Below are 11,415 nucleotides of genomic sequence, written 5' to 3'. Positions count from 1 at the left end.
ATCAAAACATGACATCATTCAAAAAAAGCATTTACTAAATGTGATTAAATAATCTCCAAGGACTACCCCACCCCAGGACCTTCCAATCATTCAATCAATTACAAAGTCCCTGTTCTAAATACTACTCCACCCCTAGGCTATACCTTCATTTAGTCCACCACAAAACCCCTCTTCTCAAATGGAGATTATTTCCAAACATAAGTAAACTACATTCATTTGTTCAACCACAGAACACAAAAAGGTCAAAAGTTCCCCACCCCTGGATCACAATTGAAACTACCCCAGAGTTACATCAATTTTAAGCACAGCACTTAATACCCAAATGGAGGTCTTTGCTTCATCTTGACTCGAGGCAAGTTTTCAGCAATCTTAGTTCCTGGGGAGACAAGGCTTAGCAAGGCCACAAGATACATTGCCAGTGCCTTCATTAATTCATCCTCTGTCTGTAGCACAGTACTAGAACCCCTGAAAACGTTAGCAAAACCCTCTCCCAGGATTTCTGTAAACATACAACAAGAAAATCCTTCTTCAGGGCTTCTGAACCAACAGAAAGGTTCCCAGACCCCTGCAACAACAGCACTGTCCTTCACCAGTGGACAGTATTCACTCTGTCTGCAGGACAGTCTCCAGACCCCTGCAACAACAGCACTGTCCTACACCAGTGGGCAGTATTCACTCTCTGTCTGCAGGACAGTCTTAGGGCTTCTTAACCAAAAGCCAGGTTCCAGGACTTCTTCAACAAAAGGACTGTCTTTCACCAGTGGACAAATCTGGCAAAACAACATCAAAACAGACATACAAAGTACCAGCAAAACAGCCATGTCTCCTCAGTCCTTGGCAGCTCTGGGGGCAGGTCTCAAAAGTCCAGGGCAATTCAAAGCAGCCCTCAGCAATCCTTCTCAGTCTCTCTCTCTGCCTCCACGAGGTGCTGCTTCCAAAAAGTTCTTCTGCCTCTCTCTTGTGTCTCTGCAAATCTACGTCACCAGCTCCTCCCAGTTCAGGACTCTCTTTTCACATCAACAAGTCCATCCCACAGGTGGGATTAACAAGCTCTGGGTTTTAACACAATCAATTTGAAAAACTAAGCCAATACAGGGGAATCTTTAAATGCCATTACTATCACATGTTCCAACTTTCCCACATCTTCCAAACATTTATCATTTTCTTGTTTTGTCATGTTAGCCAATCTGATAGGCATGATGTAGTACCTCAGAGTTGTTTTAATTTGCATCTTTCTAATCAATAGTGATTTAGAGCACTTTTTCACATGCCTATAGATAGCTTTAATTTCTTCCAGAGCATTGCTGAAGCAACTCTGAGTTATCATATGGAAAAATTCAATGTTGTGGAGCCTATGGGGCAATGGGCATACTTATTACCAATGAAACTAATAATTGGTACACTTGTTTTGGAAAGCAATTTGGAAACTATACAAGAAAAACACTAAATTATTAATAATCAGTCAATAAACATTTATTAATCACCTACTGTGTGCTTGGCACTGACATTAGCACTTTGAATGAGTACTGGGTTTATATCTAAAGAAGATCAATTATTATGAGAAGAGAGCCCATATGTAGCAAAACATTAATAGTAACACATAATAACAAAAATTTGAAAAATTGTATGTGCCCAATGACTGGAGGATGGCTGAAAATTTTGTTGTATATGAATATAATGGAATTTCATACACTGTAATGAACATGAAAAAATTAGAAAATGGGAAAACTTGCAAGAAGTAATGAAGAGTGAAGAAAGCAGCCCAAAGAATAATTTACACATTGTGAACTCAATCTGTTCCTATTTTTTCCAGTCTTACATTTTATTCTTCTCCACATGTTCTATAATCCAGCAACACTAGCCTTTTTGCTATTTCTTTCTTACAGCACTATAATTCCCCACTTTGTGCCTTTTCACTGCCTGTCCCACATGCCTAGAATGTATTCCCTCCATACTTTTACATCCTGGCTTCTCTAGCTTCCTTTAAGACTCCTCAAATCCTACCTTCTATAAGAGCCCTTCCCCAGTACTCCTGCTGCTAGTCCTTCCCTCTGAGATTACCTTCCATTTATTCTACATAAATCATATGTAAATTGTTGTTTGCATATTGTCTTCCCTTTGAAATGTGAGCTTCTCGAGGGCAGGAGCTGTGGTTTTTCTCCCCCCTTTTTCTTGTATACCTAGTGCTTAGCATAGAGCTTGGTTCTTAGTAAGTACATAAAAATCCTTGTTGATTGATGATTACAGCAATGTAAATAAAAGTGATACTAAAAGTTAATAACATTATTAAGGTCAAATTTTTAAGATCAAAACTCATATTGCTTTATTTTAGTAAGTAGTAAACTACAAAATATAAAATGACATATAATATTAGTTACAATTACTCTCTGAAATGGTTATATTTAATTGTTTTATAGAAATGTAGTTTGTGGGGAATTTTAAGTGTTTATTGGGAGATGTCTGCTATGTCAAAACAAAATTTATACCTTAAAAAATCTGCTTAGTGTGAACTACAAGTATTTGAATAAGTGAAAGAGAATGAGTAAAAATTAAAAACAAATCAATGATGTTGATGTACTTGACACTTTTTTCTGAAGCATAAAACATTTATTAAGTCAAAAAGCAAAAGCAATAATAAATATAAATTTACTAATTAGAAGACAAAAATATGGGGTGGCCAGGTAGCACAGCGAGTAAGAGCACTGGTTCCAGTGTCAGGATGACCTGGGGATCGAATCCGGGCTCAGATACTTAGCACCACACCCAGAAATAACTGGCCGTGTAACCTTGAGCAAGTTACTTAACCCTGATTGCTTATAAAAAAAAAGACAAAAGCAGGAATAATCAAAACAGTTTTTCAATGGAAGGAAATAACAGGAAAAATCAAAATATCACAATCTATTCTTAAACCTAGATCATATTCTCCCATCAATACATGCAACATTCATGGTGGAAAGCAGACACACATATATGTATATAAGTAGGGAGGCACTGAGTGGGGAAACTACTGTGCTTGTATCAACTCACAATTCTGGTCCATTGGCGTTAATGCTCCTTGGTCTCTTAAAAGATAATCTATATCATATAAAATCCCTTCTCTTCTATCTTCTCCCCTTCTGGTCCTCACCACCCTCCTCCTAGACAAAATGACTCCTTTTCTGGTCTGAAATGATGAAGCAGAAACAAGCTCTTTTTACTCACAGCCACTTTTAACAAGGCCTGAGAAAAGTATTATGCTTTCTTAGTGACCAACTGTTCCTTTAAGCCAGAGGGCTGCCATACTCCTCAGATCTTCAAAGAGCAAGGAATTCCATTTTGTTTAAGCAAAGAACCTTTCAACAAAAGCTCATTAAAACAGATGTAATCCTCTCAAACCAGAGAGGGTGGTGTATATCAACACAGATAACCCTGAAAAGTTTTTCCTCTTTAAGGCTTTTGATGGAACCAGAGAGCAACAAACTCACTAGCTTTTCATAAAGGTAGTAGAATGCAGTTCTAAGCCTTTCTCTAGTCAATTCTTCCAACCAGTAAGTCCTGAAAAAGTTAGCTGAAGATTTTTTATCTCAGCCAGAAGCCCTTTATATTTTCTGTTCTAGAGATTCTTTGTTAAACTTTCTGGCTTCTCAAGAACTTCCTTGCTGACTTCTTTAAAAAATAAAATAAAATTTTAATTGTAAGTTGAACAAATACCAGATACAATGGGCATTCCCAAATACGTAGTAGAACAGGGAAATTGGGTGGGGAAGGGAAGGGATTATACATGAAATTGTGGATCTTTGCTATGTACAGTTTGCTTTTCTTTTAAATTATATAATAAATTCAATCTGTTCCTTTCAAAGCTGTCCTGCTATACTGAACTTGTTTCTGGCCTTCTTTCTGTTCTCTTCTGTGACACATGCAAAAGGCCTTTCTTTTGCTAGGAGTTCCTTAAAGTGCCCCCATTCATTCCTATCATGGATATACTAGAAACCACTTTGAAGGAAAGAATAATCATATATGTTTGTAAAGAACAGAGAAAAGGACAGGCAGATTTGTTGTTGGGGAAAACTGTGACAAAGATCTAGAGGCTTTTTTTTTTTTTGCTTTTTGGAGAGGGGAAGGCAGGGCAATTGGGGTTAAGTGAGTTGCCCAAGGTCACATGGCTAGTAAGTGTTAAGTGTCTGAGGCCAAATTTGAACTCAGGTCCTCCTGACTCTAGGGTCGGTGCTCTATTCACTGCACTACCTAGCTGTCCCTCAAGAGGGTTTTCAACCTTCAACCAGACCAGGCATTGTTAACTGGCAAAAACCAGGGGATCATGGAGACTGAGAAGATTTTCTTTACCATAGTTTCATTCATCTCCTTTTTCATTTGAGAAAGTAGATTCCTGGGAATATTTACCTCCATGAGTCTAAGATATGAGTGGTAGAAAGTTTTGAGAATCAAGAAATAAAATGTGATTGTGCTCAAACATATTCTAGGAATCTGCTACCTTCTATGAAAAAACCTATGTGAGTTGAACTACTACAAAGTCATTGGCAAAAGGACTGACTGAAAGTGGCTACGGCTCTCTCTTGCAGGGTAATGGCAGTAAATAGTGGAAAGAGGAGCAGGTGGCTTAAAACATAGTCTTTCAGTAGGAGAAAATAGCTAATGACCCTCAGGAGGCCAAAATAGTTGTAGCCTTTCCCTTCATGAGAGTATCACCCAGTGGAGGATGGAAGTGTTTGAAAGAGCTGGTTCACAGAGCTGTGGACTTTCCCTATGGGGCAGAGTCTTCTTATACTCAGCATTTCCGTTTTATATTGGATAGAATATTAAGAGGCTATGGAGGTAGTTTTAAAACAGATAGAACAGAGTTGTGGCTTCCAGCAAATATCAGCAAAGGCAGTCAGGAGGAAGAAGTTAAGGCATGATTTCTGACAGGAAGCTGGCCCATCAGAGAGCAGCACATGATACTACCAGAAGATGTAGCATGAGTTGCATCTCTCCGCTCATATACTCTAGCTTCTTATACATCTTGCATGTATATGCCTTTACTTGGGTTCTCTGGCTATATGTGTTTCCATATCTGTATATCCCCTCCATTATCCCTATTACTATTCCGATGAAAAGAGTGTGTGTACTTGTGGGAAGGTGAACTCAAGATTTATGGGAAAAATGTTCTGTTGGTACTTTTATTATGATGGTGCTTCATTAAATGACTTCGGTAAAGTATATTCTCAAATGTGCCTAAAAAGAAGATACAATTAAAAGTCCCAAAGACTCACCACCTTGTAGCTCAATAAGCTGATTTAAGAACACACCTGATCAGCACCCTCTATTTCAATTTTCATTATCCTTTCTATTTAAATAATATTTTAAAATAGTGCTATGGGGGTCGCTTAAAATTGGCATACCCTCAACACATTTATTTGTCTTAATTTGGTTTTGACTAGAGATCATATATTATATACAATAGAGTAGCAATTTAGGATTCCGGCATAGTTTATCTTGGGTGGACTTTGACTAACGTCATATTTTGTATTTTAATTCAATTCATCTAATACTTATTAATTGCCTATCATGTATAAGACTTTGGGGGTAGACACAAAAATAAAAAAAATGTCCTTTTCCTTGAGGAACTTATAATAAAATAAGTAAGGATTAAGAAATGTACATGTATCAAAACATTGCCCCTTCCCTTCTGAGTGACAGGTTTCTGCACTAACCACAGTCAATAATTCCACATGCTCCTTTCTGGTTATCATTAAGAAATTATTTGGGGGGTAGTTTGAAGAACATAGCCCAGCTGTTAGGGATAAAAATTAAGACAAATAGAAAGAAAGGAGGAGTGCTTGACTAAACCCTAAGACACTTACTGGGTGGCACTTGGGGTCTACCTAGAGAGAGAAGGGGGCAAAAGTCTCAAGACTTGCCATGTACTAATCCAGAATGCAAAAGAGACCCAAGAAAGTAGTCCCCAAAAAGAAGAGGAAGTGGAAGAACCCGTTGTAGATGGCCTTTAGCTACAAAGGGCACAAGAGATAGAGAACTATTGTTAGCAGGGACGGAAGGATCAAGTGAGAGTTTTTTCAGTGTAGAAAAGATAAGAATGTTTGTAGGAAGTAGGAAATGAATCACCAGAAAGGGAGAGATTGAACATAAGAACATAAGTGAAATTGTGATGATGACAGAGGGGATAATCTGTTGGAGAAGACATACATGGAACAGGATCACTTGAACAAATAGAGGGGTTACCTTTGGTAATGAGTAAAGCCACTTCATCATGTGAAACACAGGTGAAGGTGGAGAAAGTGGCAGAAGTAACCCAAGTGATAATAGATGAGGAAGAATGGAGAAGAGGGAGTTCACAGTAAATGGCCTCAATTTTTTTTCTGTAAATTTGAGGCAAGGTTCTCATATGAGAGAATGGGGGGAAGGAGAACTATAAGAGGTTTGAAGAAGGATGAAAAGATTTGGAAGAACCATTGTGGAGAGTGAGATAGTGAATTAATAAGGGAGACACAGTATACAAAGCAAGCCATATACAGGATAAATAGGAAATAATGAACAGTATGACTTCCTCCCCACCAGAAGCCTATCCCGATATAAGGGAATACTAATAGCTAGCTTTTAATAGTGTTTTAAGGTCTGCAAAGCACTTTACACATATTATCTCACTTGATCTCATAATAATCCTAGGAAGTAGGTGCTGCTATGATCCCTATTTTCACAGACGAGGAAAGTGAGGTTATGTGACTTGACCAGGACCATATAGCTAGTAAATGTCTGAGGCTAGATTTGAGCTCATGTCTTCCAGACCCTAGATTCAATTCTCTATCCACCACCAACTATCTTCCTGACTTATAATAATACACTGGGTTGATTTTAATATCCCACCCAGTTGTCATAGAGATGGGACCTGAGATATATTTAGGGACACATTGAATTACTTTGTCAGCTTTTGAACAAGTGAAAAGTGCTTCTTTAGGTGAAGGGCAGTCTCCCTGAGTATCTAAAGGAAAAAAGCATAATGAGACTTGCAGGTACCATATTCAAACTTTGTCCCACTCTACCTGGAACACTGTTGTAGATGGAGGGTTTTGAGGTTCTGTCCCCTATGTAATTAGGAGCAGTGGGAAAGGGGAATAGCCTATGATATAAGGTCCTCAGCCTGGCACTGTGTCCCTGGAGCTATAATCAGGTCTATCAGGGCAATGAATGTAAAGACTTTGAAGGTGAATGCCTGCTGGTGGGTAGAAAATCCCATTTGTCTCCCAAGAAGGAGACAAATACTTGTCTCCTTCAAGACAGGGAAAATTTTAGAGGCCACCCTCTCCCTGGGATGAGGAGACCTCAGATGAAACAGAAAGATGTGGCCAGACAGAGGGTTTGATCACACCTAAGGGTAATGCCTTGCACCACCTACTGGGAATAATAGAGATCTGCGGGAAGGACATCTGTCCTATGAGGAGAGTAAACTTTGACACCATCTGTTAGTATCTAATGCCTTATACTACCTTCTGGGCCTGATGTGGAACTTCAGAAGACGTCAGCACCAGCTGGGAGTAGCAGAAGGGGAACTTGTCCAGTTCTTACCTGCTCAGGAGAGATGGTTGTTATATTTTCAGTGTGAGCATTTAAACCTTGGACATCAGTAAATGTTACAAATCAGGGCTTGATTTATGTTTTGTAGATCATCTAGACTTAAGAAAATGTTAATAGTACAGACTAAAAGAAAAAGTGGATTGTAGGTACATTGTTCCCCCTCCCCCAAAGCTAGTTGTTAAACATTTACCAGCACAACACTGAACCTTCCTTTTTATGACTATGATAGTCAGTGACCATTTATTATTTTTCATTTTTCAAATGCTTTATTAACCTCTGATTTACATCATTCATTTCTGCCAGATTTTGAGTTACAAATGTTCTCCCTGTTTTCCCCTACCCACTGCCCCAAAATAGCAGTCCCACAGGATATCCCCTCCTCCAATCTGCTCTCTCCCATATCTTCTCCCATACCCCTTTCGACTTTTCCAGTAGGGCATGGTGGATCTCTATGCCCCAGTGCCTGTATATCTTATTTCCCAATTACATGTAAAATAATATTAATAATAGTATATATATTTAAACATTTGATTTTTAAACTTTGAATTCCAGATTCATTCCCTTCCTCCCTTGTCACCCACCCTTACTGGGAAGATAAACAGTTCAGTATAGGTTGTACATGTGTAGCTAATGCAAAACATTAACATAGTAGATATATTGTAAAAGAATGACTATATTTCCCTCCCTCCTATCCCACCTCCCACTTGTTCTATTCTCTACTTTGATCCCATACCTTTTCAATAGTGGGTGCTTCCAACTTCCCTACCCCCCAGCTTGCCCTCCCTTCCATCATCCCCCCTCTCATACCCTTCCCCCCTACTCTCCTGTAGGGTAAGATACCGTGTTTAGTGTGTATTTCATTCTCTCTGCATGCCAAATTCAATGGGAATAAGGTTGACCCATTCCCTTTTGCCTTCCTATTCTTCCCCTCCATTGTGACCATTTTCCTTTGCCTCTTCTATATGAGATAGTTTACCCCATTCTGTCTCTCCCCATCTCCTCTCATTATATTCCTCTCTCACCTCTTAATTTCATCTTTTAAGTATTATCCCTTCCTATTAAATTGGTCCTGTATGCTCTATCTATGTATACCTTTAAACATATATACGCACATTCACATATGTATTCAAATGCCCATATACCCTCATATATAGACATATATATATGTATATATATTTCTATTCCCTTCAACTATTTTCATACTGAGAAAAGTTTCATCAGTTACAATTATTGTTTTTCCATATAGGAATATTAATAGTTCAACTTTGATAAGTTCCTTATGATTTCTTTTTCCTGTTTACCTTCTCATGCTTCTCTTGCTTCTTGTATCTGAATGTCAAATTTTCTATTCAACTCTGGATTTTTCATCAAAAATGCTTGAAAGTCCTCTATTCCACTGAATGACAATATTTTCCCCTGAAACATGATACTCAGTTTTTCTGGGTAGATGATTCTTGGTTTTAATCCCAGATCCTTTGACCTCTGGAATATCACATTCTAAGTCCTTCAATACCTCAGTGTAGAAGCTGCCAGATCCTGGTTGTGTTTCCACAGTATTCAAATAGTTTCTTCCTGGATGCTTGTAATATTCTCTCCTGGATCTGGGAATTTCAGAACCTGGCTATAATATTCCTAGGAGTTTTCTTTTTAGCATCTTTTTCAGGAGGTGATCAGTGGATTCTTTCAACCTCTATTTTGCCCTCTGGTTCTAAAACATCAGGGCAGTTTTCTTTTGAGAATTTCTTGGAGGATGATTTCTAGGTTCTTTCTTTGATCATGGCTTTCAGGTAGTCCAATAATTTTTAAATTCTCTCTCCTGGGTCAATTTTCCAGGTCAGTGGTTTTTCCAGTGAGATAATTTCACATTGCCTTCTATTCTTCCTTTGTTTGGATCTGTTTAACAGCATCTTGATTTCTCATAAAGTCATTAGCTTCTATTTGATCCAGTCTAATTCTGAAGCAATGATTCTCCTCAGTGAGCCTTTGAGATTCTTTTTCCATCTGGCAAATTCGGCTTTTTAAGGCATTCTTCTCCTCATTGCCTTTTTGAGCCTCTTTTGCCATTTGAGTTAGTCTATTTTTTAAGGTTTGATTTTCCTCAGTCAGGCTGTTGACTCTCATTTTGTAATTTTCTTGCATTGTTCTCATTTCTCTTCCCAATTTTTCTCCACTTCTCTTATCTGCTTCTTAAAGTCCTCTATGGCCTGTAACCAGCTCATATTTTCCTTTGAAGCTTTTGGTGTAGGAGTTCTGACTTCACTGTCTTCCTCCTGTTCCATGCTTTGCTCCTTTTTGTCCCCAAAATAGGAGTCTAATGTTGGAATCTTCTGTCTGCTTTGTTTCCTTTGCCTGGTCATGTTGCCCCTCAGTCATTTGACCCCTGGGATTTTTGCCATAGTAGGACTCTGCTACCAGACAGGGGAGCTTTCGTCCCAAACGCTGGGGTTTTCTCAGCTGCTGGAGGTATTAGTTGGGTGCCCTCTCTGAGGTCTCCACATGCTCTGGCAAGCTGGACATACACCCCAGGACCTCCACCCTAGACCACAATCCAGATCCAAGCAGGTTAAGGTAAGAGCGATTACCCCTCAGACTGGTCGCTTGGTTCCCCTACACTCTGCAGGCCAGGAGCTGAAGCTGCCACGTGGGGGAGGGGTGGCTGCACAGCCTCGGGCAGCGGCTTCTTGTCCCGAGGGCAAAAGGCATGCACTCCCACTTACTGTGTCCCAAAGTCCAGACTGTACTGACCTCTCACTTTGTCCTTTGCATCTATGTGTTGATAATTCTGGAGACGGCCACAGCTGCTAGTGATCTGGAGTCCCTCCAACCTGCGGCTGGTCAGGCCTGCCCTGGGGCTAAAACCTCCAGCTCATGTGGGCCTGGACTCGGCTCCCAGAGCACTGTGCTGGCCAAGTCCTGCCAGCCTGCTGGGCTGTCCTCAGTGGGAAGTTAGCTTCTCTGTGTCATTTTGTGGGTTCTGCAGTTCCAAAGTTTGTTCAGAGTCCCCTTTTACATGAATTGGGGAATGTGGAACCCGCAGCCACACAGAGGTCCTGCTTCCGCCATCTTGACTTCAGTGACCATTTATTAAGTACCTATTATGTACCCAAAAGGACCAAGGTCTCCCATTGCATCCTGGGCCATCTCCAGTCACCCTGATGAATATCTGACTGCTGGACCCAGATGGCTGTGGAGGAGAAAATGAGGCTGGTGACCTTGCATAGACCTTCTTCACTCAAATCAAAGTGAACCTCAAGTCATGTCATCATCTCCCTAATGTCATGGTCTTTTCTAGAAGGAAGAACTAGAAACTAACTAGAAACTGGCTAGAACTAGAAACACAACAACAACAACAACTTATGTGCCAGCACTGTGCTAAAATCTAGGGAGACAAAGAAAGGCAAAAGACAGTTTCAAGGAGTTCACAGTCTAATAGGGAAAGATGACATAGAAAAAGAAACTGAAAAAGGTGAGAGGAGAAGGATACTCTGCCAAAAGCATGATGAATTCCTGCAGCCTGGTAGGAAATGATAATATGGTTGCCCTGGACCCACTCCTTAAGTGGATGATCTGGAAGTCTCCAATATCCATTCTCCACCCTTTCCAACCAAAGGGCAGTAGGCAGTCTCTTCCTTCAAGGAACTTTTCTTCCTTCCTTCCTTCCTTCCTTCCTTCCTTCCTTCCTTCCTTCCTTCCTTCCTTCCTTCCTTCCTTCCTTCCTTCCTTCCTTCCTTTCTTTCTTTCTTTCTTTCTTTCTTTCTTTCTTTCTTTCTTTCTTTCTTTCTTTCTTTCTTTCTTTCTTTCTTTCTTTCTTTCTTTCTTTCTTTCTTTCTTTCTTTCTTTCTTTCT

This window comes from Petaurus breviceps, unplaced genomic scaffold, assembly GCF_028583685.1.
Source record: "Petaurus breviceps papuanus isolate PSGF00001 unplaced genomic scaffold, PetGlider_PUasm1.0 98, whole genome shotgun sequence".
Classification (NCBI taxonomy): domain Eukaryota; kingdom Metazoa; phylum Chordata; class Mammalia; order Diprotodontia; family Petauridae; genus Petaurus; species Petaurus breviceps.
The sequence above is the reverse complement of the archived record's forward strand: the minus strand, read 5'-3'. Positions refer to the sequence as shown.